The 14,672-nt window shown below is 43.4% G+C and overlaps 1 protein-coding gene and 1 long non-coding RNA gene across 4 annotated transcripts in view; one reads left to right on the top strand and one right to left on the bottom strand.

Moving 5' to 3' along the window:
• The window catches only part of EPB41L3 (erythrocyte membrane protein band 4.1 like 3), a 231,194-nt gene that overhangs the window by 171,264 nt on the left and 45,258 nt on the right, over window positions 1–14,672 (bottom strand). The window lies entirely within an intron of this gene.
• Window positions 4,827–8,819, top strand: LOC128777066 (uncharacterized). Its single transcript, XR_008422227.1, has 2 exons — window positions 4,827–5,101; window positions 7,710–8,819. It is a non-coding gene; the product is annotated as an uncharacterized LOC128777066 (long non-coding RNA).

Genomic DNA, 14,672 nt, shown 5'->3' with positions numbered 1-14,672 from the left:
TACCGGCTTCTAGAATACAATTCATTCTTATGTCGGGAACTTTCTTTACTCACACAGGTTTTATTGCTGTGCCGTTGCCTGGCAACAGTGATGTGGCAAAAGATGTCAGAGGTTAAAGAGCAGACTAAAGTCATTATGGAAAGCGAGCCTTATCAGCCTTTTCCATCTAGCTTTGTAACCCTTGAAATTCAATAGGTTTCATTGTATTGAGTAGTCTGTATTTCGTTTCTTATCAAATGCCAAGTCTTTTAGAGACTTTTCTTTCTGAATATAAGCCCAGTCCCAGGCAGAATTTTAATATGCACATTGCTCTGTAATGGGCTTCTGTATTACCCTAGCACACTTCAAAGGTTAAAGTGAAAAACTTCTGGCTTTCTGAAGTCATGTACTGTGTGCAAAGTGGTTGCGGACACGTTTGGAAGCATTCCAAGAGGTATCAGAAATATACATTGGCTCGGGGTGCGTGGATGGCTCAGTCGGTTAAGTGTCCGACTTTGGCGCAGGTAGCGATCTTGCAGTTCATGAGTTCAAGCCTCGTGTCAGGTTCTGTACTGACAGCTTGGAGCCTGGAGCCGGCTTCGCATTCTATGTCTCCCTCTCTCTCTGCCCCTTCCCTGCTAAAGCTCTGTCTCTCTCTGTCTCTCTCTCTCACTCAAAAAATAAATAAACGTTAAAAATTTAAAAAAGAGAGAAATATAAATAGGTTCTACATTTACTCAGTTTGAACCACTATTAACGTTAAATAATATGCCATTTTCAACCCCATTAGCCTGCCTAGTAAAAAATACTCTTTGGGAGCGCCTCGATGGCTCTGAGTATCTGATCGGCTCAGGACGTGATCCCAGGGTCATGAGATTGAGCCCCACATCAGGCTCTGCACTGAGTGTGGAGCCTGATTAAGATTCTCTCTCTTTCTCCCCCTGCTCCTCTCCCCTGCTTGTTCTCTCTCTCTCTCTCTCTCTCTCAAAAAAATTGTTCTTTAGAGAATGGAATGCAAAATGTTCTATAGGTTCGTTGGTCTATTCTGAAATGAGAAAGAATGTGATCAAAATTTAAGCATCATCTCTGGGGTGTATTTTTTTTCAGTCCGTTGTGTACCAAATGCTAGGCCCCTAAGGATTCGTAGCTCTCGGATAGTTGATTACATTTCAGCATGATGCATTTTAAGATTTCTTTTCCAGTGGGCCTAACATATGCTTTAATGACATTTCCTTTCTAGGCAATGTGGTTGTTCCATGACTCCTAGACTGAATTTTTAATTTTTTCCAAATTACTGCTATAAAGGTGAGACAACCTGAATCAGAATCACAATCCATGTTGGTCTGAAGTGGATCCAGAATTATTTCTGGAGGAAGATTTCTATCCCTGCTTGTGGCATCATTGTCATAGCCATGGGAGCCTCCCTATCTCTGTTAAAAGGGTGTTGGTGAAGTCCTTGTCCTTTCCGTCACCCTGTGAGAGTACCCGCGGAAGAAGGTCCGCTTAGGTTTTAGCATTAGAAAACCTTGGGTTATGGGGCTCCTGGGTGGCTCAGTCGGTTGAGCGTCCGACTTCGGCGCAAGTCACGATCCCGCCATCCGTGAGTTCGAGCCCCACGTCGGGCTCTGGGCTGATGGCTCGGAGCCTGGAGCCTGCTTCCGATTCTGTGTCTCCCTCTCTCTCTGCACCTCCCCCGTTCATGCTCTGTCTCTCTCTGTCTCAAAAATAAATAAATGTTAAAAAAAAAAAAAAAAAAAAAAGAAAACCTTGGGTTGTATCTTACAGATGTTTCAGATCTGTAACTGACCATGTTTCCCTCTTCACTTTCACCGCTCAGGACCTGAGAATCGAATCTGCAACCCACCTGTCTCCACTGCACCAGGCACGGAGGCAGGCATCTGTCACACACATCTTGCCCTGCCTTTATTTTCCTCTCTTATATTGTCTTTTAACTCTGACTTCTCCAACCGTTTATTCTATTTTTTTTTTTTTTAAATAGTTATTTGGTTATTTTGAGAGAGAGAGGGTCAGGGGAGGGGCAGCGAGAGAGGGAGAGAGAGAAAGAATCCCAAGCAGACTCCATGATATCAGTGCAGAGCCCAACACAGGGCTCGAATTCACGAACCGTGAGATCATGACCTGGGCAGAAATCAAGAGTTGGACGCTTACCCGACTGAGCCACCAGGCGCCCCTCGTTTATCCTATTTTAAAGACGGGGATGCCTACCTCAAGTGTCCTTTAGAGCAATGCAGTGTGCGACTTTTAAAAACTAACCACAAATAAGGTAGTCAATGGAAGAGAGAGAAGACAATCCTCTTACTATGTCTTTGGTCTTCCATTTTGTGACTCCAAGCAGAATGAAGGGTTTCTCCCGTGCCATCCCCCCGCTTGTTGTGAGTCCTGACATCCAGAGAGAAGGCGTGAGTTCAGGGGAACAGGAGCAGGTGGGAGCCGGGAGGGCACAGAAGAGGGAGGGAGAGAAACCTCCCTCTTTGGCAGCAAGGAACTGAAAAGAAGTTTCTGTGGCTACAGGGTCCCTTCCAAGGAAAGTCAAGAAAATGCCAGTCAGGAACTTGGTGCATTAAATCCAAAGGTGACATTTAAAGTCCTGACGCATCCAATTTGTATAACATAAGAATGTCATCTCCACAATACATATTTATGAAGTGGTTATGTTCCTATGCTGTACAACCATCACATCCTGATTTGTCCCACACGCATATGCAATTTTAAAAATTACCCCAAACCTGTTACGAGCTTGTCCACCCCCACAAATAAGAGACAAGCTTCATTTAAAACACACACACATAAGAGGTATGTAGAGAAGTTGTCGTGGCTAAAGAAAACTGTGCCAGTTCTGATCAAGAGCAAAAAAACAGGATTTGAATACTTAATTGAAGAACTAGAGGAAGGAAATATAACGATGGGAGTCTCGGAAGGCACTATGGGGTATGGCGTGGATACTCCTACGGGGCTGAAACTTGCCCAGATTGTATGGTGAATCAGCGAGAAAGAGATTTTATGTTAGAATGTTCAGAAGCCTGTACACACACACTGTTTCACCAGTTTGGTGCAAATTAGCAGGTTCCACAGTATTTCACATTACCCTTCAGGGTGTCAGTTCCTATGTTCTTGTGCTAAATCTACACCCATCAGGACCTTTCTCCAAGGGGAAAAAAAAAACACAACCCTCTAGGGAATTCTTATTATAATTCTTATTATTCACATAGTCCTCATAAACAAATAAGGAAAAATTAGCTACTTGTGTGGTGTTTTGTTTTGTTTTGTTTTATAGCAAGGTCAGGTTAGACAGCTCAGGTAAAGAATTACTTAATTTCAATGAGTAGTAAGTGGAAGCTAATTCAGGTCCTTAGAAAAAAATGCCTAACATACATACTTTTAATAACATTAATAGTATTTTCATGTTGGAGCGCCTGGGTGGCTCAGTCAGTTAAGCGGCCGACTTCGGCTCAGGTCATGATCTCGCGGTCAGTGAGTTCAAGCCCCGCGTCGGGCTCTGTGCTGACAGCTCAGAGCCTGGAGCCTGTTTCAGATTCTGTGTCTCCCTCTCTCTGACCCTCCTCTGTTCATGCTCTGTCTCTCTCTGTCTCAAAAAAATAAATAAACGTTAAAAAAAATTAAAAAAAATAGTATTTTCATGTTAAAATTACGTCTGTTAACAGTGCGTTCCTCACAGGTAATACAAGGTCAAAATTCCATCTTATTACCAATTTTTTTTTAATGTTTATTTATCTTTGAGAGAGAGACAGACAAAGAGACAGAGCACAAGCAGGGTAGGGGCAGAGACAGAGGGAGGTACAGAATCTGAAGCAGGCTCCAGGCTCTGAGCTGCCAGCACAAAGCCTGATGCAGGGCTTGAACCCACGAACCATGAGATCATGACCCGACCCAAAGTCGGATGTTTAACCAACAGAGCCACCCAGGAGTCCCAAATTCTTTAATGGTGGGATGTGTCTGTAAACATGACATGGGAACGTACCATGGACATCAACTTCATTTTAGAATCAGTTTTGTTTTTTTTTAAGTAATCTACCAATATCTTGAATGTATTTCATTTGTGGTAAAAAAAAAAAATTCTAATTTGATTCCTCTGTCATCTCAAAGTTAATATATCCAGAATGTAGACTGTTTCCCTCTCCCATCCAGCCACTCCTAAATAATCCTCTTCTGCCAGGGGAAATGCATATGTGTGCACACGTGCACACACACACACACACACACACACACACCCTTTCCATGTATTTCATCTCCCAGACTTGAAAGTATCTTCTTATTCCTTCATTACTTACCTCCAATCTGTTTATTCTTCCTGTCAGCTCTCTCTGATGGGATCTGATAAACTCTTTGAAATAATTGTTTTCAATGTTACTGTAGCTGTTCAGTAAACCACCCTAGACCCTGTGCAACAGAGTTACCATAGCAAGCCTGAGATGCTGTCCTTAGAAAGGCCTCCTTGCAAGGTTGACCCTCGTCTGGAGTCTGGAAACTTACTCCCCAACTAATCAGGGTGGCTCACTGTGCCCAAACCGGTAGTACAAAACAATGCGGTTTATGCCAAACACATGCTTTTCTCTGGAAGTCTGGAATTTTGATAGGTGCGAGGCAGAGGCTATCTATGTGACCAGCCCCCAGGAAAAATCCTGGGCACTGAGTCTATAATAAGCTTCCTGGGTGGACAGTATTTTCTATGCGTTGTCACAGTTTGTTGCCGGAGGAAGGAAGCACATCCTAGGTGACTGTCCTGGGAAAGGACTCTTGGAAGCTTGCAGTTCCCTCCGTAGCCATATGAGTTGTGTCGCGGGTCCTACATTGGCCTTTGCCCCCTGTGCCTTTTCCCTTTGCTGATTTGGCCTTGTATCATTTCAGTGCAAGAAACCTTCGCTGTGAGTACCATGGTAGGTTGAATCCTGTGCGTCCTCTTAGCAAACCACCGCACCTAGGACTCTCGACACAACTCGTATGGCCTGCTACATCACGTCTAGCCTCTTCTGAGCCCTTCAGAACCTGCCGTGACATTACTTCTCCAGAAGCTTCCGCCGGATTCCAAGGTGGACCCTGTACTTCAGGTAGACCATCATCGGCGCAGGAGAGATGGAAGTGTGTAAGGCAAGTTCTCAGGTGCGAAGGCACCTGGTTTCCGTTCTTAGTTCCCTCAGTTTGTCCTACTATTTCCTATTTAATTGGGAGTAATTCACAACCTCTCTAGGTCTTAATATCCTTACACATACAATATGAATAAAACTACAGATACATATAATATCCAGGTGCAAGATTTTGGCTCTCTGTATAAATGATTTCTTATTGATTTGCAGCTAAAGGTACATTCGATCAGAGTGTATTGTAAAACAAAACTGCACTGCGAAGGCAGGCCTATTTTCTCTGTACCGTCCAACTATGCAAAGCCATTTTTGTGCAGTTCTGCAAAAATTTCTGGATGCACCGGCAAAAATGTGAGAAACAATTCAGAATTAGACATTTAAAGGAAAATATAACATACTACAAAAATAGGAATGATACTCAAAATATCAGGCCATAATCTCCTGGGTAATGGTATTGTTTTTGAACGTTACTATCAGAAAAGAAAAGAATTAAGAGAAATTAGCAAGCCAGTAGCTGGCAGGAAAGGGGCGGATTTCTGTTCAGCCAGGGCCCCATGTCCCTCAGGCTGAGGCAGTCGACAGATAAGAAACAGCTCTTTCGTAAACATTAAGGACTCCCTTTGTGAAAACCATCAAGATCAGAAGGCTTCAACAAGAGCCCCCTGAAAAATCTCTCCGCATTAACTGGTATGTTTGCATATACCCCTTGCTCATTACTCACTTCTAATACCAATTATTGAAATTTATTTCCCAGTGATCAACAAACGGCTTACAAAAGCCACGGAGGGGACCATACAAAAGAATCTCAAGTCCGGGGCGCCTGGGTGGCTCAGTCGGTTAAGTGTCTGACTTCAGCTCAGGTCATGGTCTCCTAATTCATGAGTTCAAGCCCCGCATCAGGCTCTGTGCTGACAGCTCAGAGTCTGAGGCGTGCTTCAGATTCTGTGTCTCCCTCTCTCTCTGCCCTTCCCCCACTCATGCTCTGTCTCTGTCTCTGTCTCTCTCAAAAATAAAAACACGAAAAAAAAAAAAAAACTTGAAAAAGAACTGAAGCCCGAAATGTGTTCCTAGGTTAGTCAAATGAGTGGTTCCATCCTTCCGAGGTATCCTCCCTGCTCCCTGTTCATGTTTTATTGAAGTTGTTTTGATAATTACTTACAAAAGAAATTTAAATTCTTATTTTTAATTTTTTTTAACATTTATTTATTTTTGAGACAGAGAGAGAGCATGAAAAGGGGAGGTCAGAGAGAGAGGGAGATGCAGAATCCAAAACAGGCTCCAGGCTCTGAGCTGTCAGCACAGAGCCCGACACGGGGCTCGAACCCACAGACCGCGAGATCGTGACCTGAGCCAGAGTCGGACGCTCAACCGACTGAGCCACCCAGGCGCCCCAAGAAATTTAAATTCTATTTCATTATTCTTCTGTGTAATTTTTGGCACAAAGGAAAAGACGTGATCATTTGTGAACTGCAAAGGCTAAGCATAAGTACAGGGCATTCTTGTCTTTGGAGAGCATTCAAACTTTTCCCTTAACCACTTCCTAAATTGAAGTTGTCATCAAGCTAAACGGTGTTCCCAAACTCTTAAGTGTGAGGCCTTAAAAAGCAAAGCGTTTCAGATGAATCGGTCAGACTGGCGTGTACCAAGGACACAGGGAAAGGTGAGATGACATTGTAGCTAACGTCCACCTGTTCTCAATTCCAGATTTTCCTACTAAACCCTGAAAAGCAGAGCATTCAAGCTGGAAAAGAAAAAAAAAAAAAAAAAACAACCCAGAGAACCATTAGCATAGCCTTGAATGAGCAAACATTTTAAGAAGCCTCCTGCACAAAGAATAATTTCCACGTCTCCCTGGTTGAATTTACACGTGGTATTGCTTAAATATTTATCAAATTCAGAGCTATAACCACTAAAAGCGGTCACTTCTCCTAAGTATACTTCATGTTAGGAATACAAAAACTTTACCTCCAAATCCTAGGAGGGACTTTGAACACAGATAGAGACAGATGAAAGATGGCATTGCAGCAAATTCCGAAGTTACCGGGGCGCTGACATTCGGGCTTCTGTGCCTCCAGGAATATTCTCCGTGAGGCACGCCAAGATCCAGGGCGGGGGGTACAAGCAATTGTTTTACTATCACAGCCAGGCACTCTCCTTGAATTCAACACTCAGAAAGACGAGCCGGGAACAGGAAGCAGTAACTGCACGGCATTTTACGCTGCCCTTCAGATTCCTCTCCCGGTATTTTCCCCGGTTCCCAGCGTGGCTTCTCCGCATGACTGTGCAGCAGTCTCGAAAGTGCTATGGAAGCAGCTCCCAGCAGCAGGCAGGCAGAAAGCGGCATAGGGCTCCTTGACCACTGGCTCCCAAGCATCGTCATAGGATCTTTTGCTTGGTGAGAGTTTTCAGTTCAGTGATGCACGTGGATATTTTTAAAATCCTTCGTTTTCCCAATTGCCCTACGAATACACACTTCAAACACCTACAGACACAGCTGTTGAGAGGAACGTGATGATTATCCTGACTGTTCCCCTTCATTTTGCCGAGGGCCCCACTGAAGCACTTCCCTTCCACTTTCTGAGTTCATCTAACTTGCTTTATTCCCTCGAGTAAAGCATGAGCAGGACCACGCTGGCCACACCAATAAGCAAAGATTCTCCACTGAGCAAACCGAGCAAAGTCTGACAAAGCCAAACGGAAGCTTCAGAGCAAGGGAGACGGAGAAGGGAATGAGAACTAACATTTTTGGGATCATCTATCACATCATGTGCCATATTTACAGAACCCCATTAACACACTGACCCCATGAACGCTGTATTATCATCCCCACTTTTACAGATGCAGGAATGTCCCCAAAACGATCAAGTAATTTGCCTGACATCTCCTAAAAACCCATAAGAAAATCACAAGCGACCTCACGGAAAACCGACCGAAAGACATGAAGACACATTCCATGGCCGGACAACGCGTGTGCCAATCGGTGTGAGAACTGGCGTTTGGCATCATTAGTGGTCAGAGCAATGCAAATGAAAACCCCACGGACATGACCATTTCATGCCCATTCAACTAGGAAAAATGAAAAATCAAACAACTCTAAGCGTTGAAAGACGGTGAATCCACATTCCAGTGAGAGTTAAAATGGGTGCAACCAACTTTGGAGAACAATTGGGAACCATCTCCTAATATTGAACACTCGTCCAGTAGTTCTGCTCCTACCCCAAGAGAGATTCTTGCACGTGGACATGAAGAGTTACGCTCAATAATGCCAAAACAGCTCTTTCCGCAACAGTAAAATCCTAAAAAATACCCACATGCCCATCGACAAGAGAGGATACGCATAAAGTATATTTTACGCATTAGAATGTTAGATAGAACAGAACAAATGTAGTGCAGCATATCACAGCAGAGATGAATCTTCTCAATAAAAAGTCTCAAAGGAGTACATGCAACATTAGGTCCTTTTAGGAAAAATAATTATCATTGAAAGTTTCCTTTTCAGAATACTAATGAGTGGAATAAGATAGCATATAAAGGAAGATAAAGGAACAACAAACACGAGACTCAGGATGAGGTCAATGTAGGTGGAGACAGGATGAAATGAGGGAAGACCCAAGTGATTACCAAAATCCTAGATTTTGTTTGGGAGGTGGTCACGTGGGGACTCAATGCATTATTTAAAGTGTCTGACTAATAACCAAATAAATAAAGAAGGAACACTGATGAGAATGTCTCATTAGCTAAGGATTATTGGTAGTCCAGCTTTGTATATCTGACTTCCCGAAGCACCCGAAGAACCAAGAAAAACAACAACAAATAAACAAACACTAGGCCCAGATCATACAGCGAATCTATGAAAGGCTCAAATTCAGGTCTGTCAGACTTCAGAGCCTGTGCTGCCACCAGGAAGGGGCCACTCTTTAATTTTTTTTTTTAATGTTTATTTTTGAGAGACAGACAGACAGAGGGTGAGCAGGGGAGGGGCAGAGAGAGAGCCACCCAGGCGCCCCAAGGGGCCACTCTTTCTTTCTCAACTAGAGGCACAAAAATAGAGTGAGTTCCTCCCATTCGCCCACAGTGATGGAATGACCTTGTCTACGGATCATAACAAGAACTGATCAGGATAGAAACAGACAGGACAGAAAGGCAGGAAAGATATTACCAGTCTTCCAGATACTTCTGGGCAATATACAGACTCTCCTCGGCTGGAATCCCGGACCTACTCGGTACTGCCGGGGTCACCGGAGGGAAATGCTTCATTTGCCCAGCCTCAGTTTCCTCGGGATATGAGGATTGGGGATGACGGCAAAGGTGATGATTATAGCGACTAATCCTTTCTGTTGCTTATAAGCCACAGTTTGGCCAACATTGTTTATTATGATCCTCACTACGGTCTACGAGGCATGAATTATTATTCCCAATATAAAGATGAAGTGATTGAAAGAAAAAGAGGTTAAGAAACTCCCTCATATATATATATACAGCCATTATATCTCAGCTAAAAAAAAATAAGAAATGTCCCCAAGGTCATGCAACTATGATGCAAGAGTAATGAACCCAGCTCTGACGGTTCAGTCGCCTCAGCTCCTAACAGCTAAGGTATACACACATATGTATATGTATAGACACCACATATATATAAACACAAACACTCATACATGAATAAGTATGCTTAATACACATACATACTCATATGGATAGACCCACATGTACATAGATACGTGTATACACACATATGTATATGTATAGACACCACATATATATAAACACAAACACTCGTACATGAATAAGTATGCTTAATACACATACATACTCATATGGATAGACCCACATGTACATAGATATGTGTATACACACATGTAACATACACGTATAGACACATTCCTTACACGTAAGTATAGACACACAGTCAAACACACATACATGCTCTATACAGACATACGTACTCCAACACACAGGTACAGATGCACATATGTATGTGCACACATAATATATACACACTCATGCACACGTATGTGTAGACACACACTAATCACACACATGTGCGCACACACACAATGTTGCCTAGCCTTCCTTGCACTGCTCGCGAGATGAACTGATGTTAAAGACTCCCTGTTCCTTCTCCCTCCAGCACATATCACACACAGTCATCCACGTGAGAAGCGACTTGACTCAACATAGATGTATTTCCCTTGGGGCACCTGGTCTCGTGACTTTCATCCAGGGGCTCCTAGGTGTAGCCGTCGTTCACATTTTCAGCATATGCTTCCCAGCATGGTCTCTCCCTCCATGTTAGTGGGCACAGGAGTCTCGGGTCGGACCTCACTCTGCTCCTCCGGAGGGAAAGGCCCATATCTATGACTGACCTCAGAGAAAACCAAGTGGGAGCGAACTAATCAATATTTGTAATCTGTGCCTCAAAATTGGGGAAAATCCATCAAGCCTTCCTGGTGTGATACAACCCAATGGAACATAAATCTAGTTTTACTTAGATTGACATCTCAGAGGATGGAGTCTGGAAAGTTACCAGTGCTTAACAAATGATAGCAACTGTCATCATAAAAAAATAACACTCGCTATTATTACTTACAAAGAATCCAGTTTCCCTTGTTTGGTTTCTGATATCTGAATTCTGGGGTTGTCTAGTGTCTAGATATGAAGTTCTTCAGTGATTTTAAGTTCAGTTACAAGCACAAATTGCATTTTAAGAGGCTTGGGACCCTGGAGAATTATGAAACGGTAAATGGGTCCCAACTTTCAGTGTTTTCTGTTGATGTAAGTAAGTGAAATGGGTATAGGAGTTGAAAGTGGGATACAGAAATAAAAAAAAACAAACCCACCCTCTACAAACTCTGAACCTCTCATATATGTGAGACCCAGGGATACTTGTTACCAGGGGAAAAGCGAACAAGGCTCCCTCTCCCCCACTTGCACCCACGTTCCCTGACTGAGTTCCTCCACCTTCCATCAAACTCCGCTCAGGTCTTCCAAGCACAAAAATTTAACTTTTGAAAAGACTAAGACACTGCGGCTTCACCTGTACCTTTCACGCAAAAGGGAGAAAAGGAAAAGAAAAGGAGAATAAAGATTCAGAATGCTGGGTTTTATATCGAACTAGAAAAATTTGCTTTCTGGTGTCTCCGTGGAACCCCCCCCCCCCCGAACCCCCCCAGGGATTTCAAATCCAAGGGCCACCGGGTTGGCTCTCAAATTGAATCCCAAGGCAGTGGGGCTCCAGAGTCATTACATTTTGCTCAGACATCAGAGAGGGAAGGCAGTGGGAGGCTGTAATAGGAAACCAGGCTAGAAAAAGTGTTAAACACAGAAGAGACAGAGAAGCCAACGGAGCCAGAGCTTCACAGATCCTCATCCCACAAAGAGTCGAAGGCAGGTAGAGGGAAACAGGTGGGGAGGACGGAAGTCTTGGCAGCTGCCTCCAGGCAGCTGTGAGAGCTATGATTTAAGCACATATTTCCACAGAGAACTGAAACACATCTGGAACCCACCACTTAATTTCTCCCAACGCTAAACAGATGCTTACTTTTTAGATGCTACCCAGTATTTGCTTGAATATATTCTAAAACTAACATTTTCTAAACACAACAAGTGCAACTTGGTATTTTTTTTTTTCACAATGGCCAACACGGTTCTAACAGAGTATTAGTGCTGGAAAGATGCTTACTTTTTAGATGCTACCCAGTATTTGCTTGAATATATTCTAAAACTAACATTTTCTAAACACAACAAGTGCAACTTGGTATTTTTTTTTCACAATGGCCAACACGGTTCTAACAGAGTATTAGTGCTGGAGAGGACCAAAGACACGAGCTCTTCCAGCCCTCATTTTGGGAAAGAGGAAACTGAGTGCCAGACAGGTAAGCAACTTCTCGATTGGACACAAATAGTCTGCAACTGAGCGGGAAGTAGGACCTGGATGGAGATTTTCACTTTAAATATTTTAACCTCATAAAAACTTAAATGTCCCATGGCATTGCAGGAGCTGTTAAGAAAGTGTAAGTGCAAACTAAAAGCATTTCCCAGGGATCTCCGAGGGACATGAGCTTGAGCAGCACTGACGCTGGGATTTCAGCCGGGCCAGTGAAGACTTTGCTGGGGAAGTTGCTGGCATCTCCCAGGAATGGGGAGCCCCTGCAGACACCCTGGCTGGGAGAGAGAGCAGCAGAGAGGAAGGTGCAGACACCATAAGGTAACGAAGAACGCCATGACAATGAGCCGCACCTGACATACTCCAGACATAAGCTGGTGAATAGAGAGGGGAGAACCTGAAAGGCTTCTCAATTCCTGAGATACAGCCAGAGAGAAGGCTCAGGGGAGTAATGCTTTCTGACTGTGTTTTTAGTTTATTGTTTCACTCCAGGCAGGATGGCTGACACCAACAGATGACAGAAGCATCGTGGCAAACACATAGCAACAGTTCCGACCACGCCCCTGACGCTGAGCAAGGTGGCCGGCACACATTAGCTCTGCCGGGCTTCCACCAGCCTCACCAGACAGGCTTTCGACTGCCCACTGAATCAGTGAAGCCTGGAGAAGTTTTGAGACTCTTGGCAGAGTTACAGTTTTATCCTGAGTCGGCTAACTCGGGAGCCACCTAGAGGGGAGGGGCACTGCTCCGTCCTGACCCATTTTCCCGAATCCCTATCTAAATGGGTCATCCAGAATAGCACAATTCAGAATCAACACGCATTTTCCTTCCTCCTTGTTTTCAGAATATCATCTGGATGCAGCCGACCATAGGAGAAAAAGTTTACTTTAAGAAAATTATGTCCCAAGTAGCTCCTTATTTCCTTCATTTCTAACTGTGCTTTTCTCTGAACATTTCAACATTTCTGAAATCAGGATGTGAAACTGATTCATATATTCGATGTGATCGTGTTTTCTCCCCTGAAAAGCTGTTATTCAATGGGTGGGGTAGGGGTGCCTGGGTGGTCCAGTCGGTTAAGCCACTGTCTCTTGATTTCATCTCAGGTCATGATCGCAGGGTTGTGAGATCAAGCCCTGCGCAGGGCTCTGCTCTCTCCCTGTCTCTCGAAATAAACAAACATTTAAATTGGTGGGGTGATCATACAGCAACTGAGAATTCAAAGAGCTGTGTTATTTGTTGTTAGCGATAAATGCCTTGGAAAATTTCAGATGAACCATTTTAAAGTATGGGGTCCTGGACCATAATTCTTAAATGCTTACCTAACATGTTTCTGACCTTTCCTACATTGGCTTTCTCTCCATAAGGCAACCGGAAATGACAGTACGACGGAAAGTGATGAAGCTCTGGGGCCTTTATTACCTACATTCAGTCACTAAGGATCAGCTAGGGCCTACGTGTGGCAAACCCAAAGTTCCTCTAGTGGCTCTGCCACAGGACAATGTCACTGCATTTGATACAGGCGTGATCGGAAGGCATTGAATATGTGGTGTAAGGCATACTTTGTTGTCAGTGGTATTGAATTTAAGACTAGCAGATAAGCTAATTTTCACCAGGGAGACATCAAAGTCTAACTTAAATATTTGGTTCACTTCATAGTTTTACAAAATTACTTCAGCTCTCTTGATCTTCTTTTCCCCATCTGTTACGTGGAATTAATAGCTACTGTAAAGATTGTTGCCTGCTAATAAAACATTATTCCAAACCTCTTGGTGAAATAAAATGAAGAACAAAAAGTAGAAAGATGGTGGCACGTAATAGATGTTCAATAAATGTTAGCTGCCTTCCCCGAGTAATCTTTTATGCTTCTTCCTAACACAAAGAGGAAAATCTCACCACCCAAATCGACAAACATCTGAAAATATCCTGCAAGCATCAATGGTGAGACACCCCCGAAATATCAAAGTCTTTCAATTTGCTTCGAAATCTGTCAAGCGAAAATCTGTAGCAAATCCACACAAAAGGTATACAGCTTCAAAGACAAGGCTGACTTGAATGGAAAAAAAAAAAAAAATGAATGTAACACTAAGTCCAGCATGAGACGATGACTCAGAAAATTGGACTCCAGGCCCGTGTGACTTACTGTACCAGTCAATGGTTGCCTTGTGTGGGGAAGGGTGAGATTTCCCCAAATTAATAGAATGATCCTTTCATGCCTTCAGGAATTGTGTGTAACTTTTCAAGAAAGAAGACTCACGAACGGAAATTTGAACGAGGAAAATAAATACATATGCTAGATGCAGCGGTTACATTTTAGCTTTTATTCTTTTCCGGTGCTGGCAATTTCTCCCAATTGGAGTCCGCAACTGTCATTTACGGAGAGTAGACTCTGCCAGTTAGTTGTGGTGAAAGTATCTCTACTACTTGTCCCCGCTACTCAAACCACACAGAAAGATCTCGAACCAAGATCCTTGAAACAAGGGATTGCACACATAGATTTATTTAAATTATAAATGATTCTGCTGTACACTCTCTTCTGACTGTGTTCATCCATAGATTTCCTCAAAGGGAACCTCAAAATTCTACCATGCTAACTCTTCTCTGTTAAGGACCCAGATCCACTTTCCATTTGGTTTTTGCTCTGCTCGGTACTAGGGAGTTGGTCAGGAGGGTCTACCCCTATGAACCGCATC

Source organism: Panthera pardus, unplaced genomic scaffold (genome assembly GCF_024362965.1).
Source record: "Panthera pardus isolate Hobbes unplaced genomic scaffold, ASM2436296v1 HiC_scaffold_15, whole genome shotgun sequence".
Classification (NCBI taxonomy): Eukaryota; Metazoa; Chordata; class Mammalia; order Carnivora; family Felidae; genus Panthera; species Panthera pardus.
Note: the sequence above shows the minus strand (reverse complement) of the source record. Positions and strands in the feature narration are given on the sequence as shown.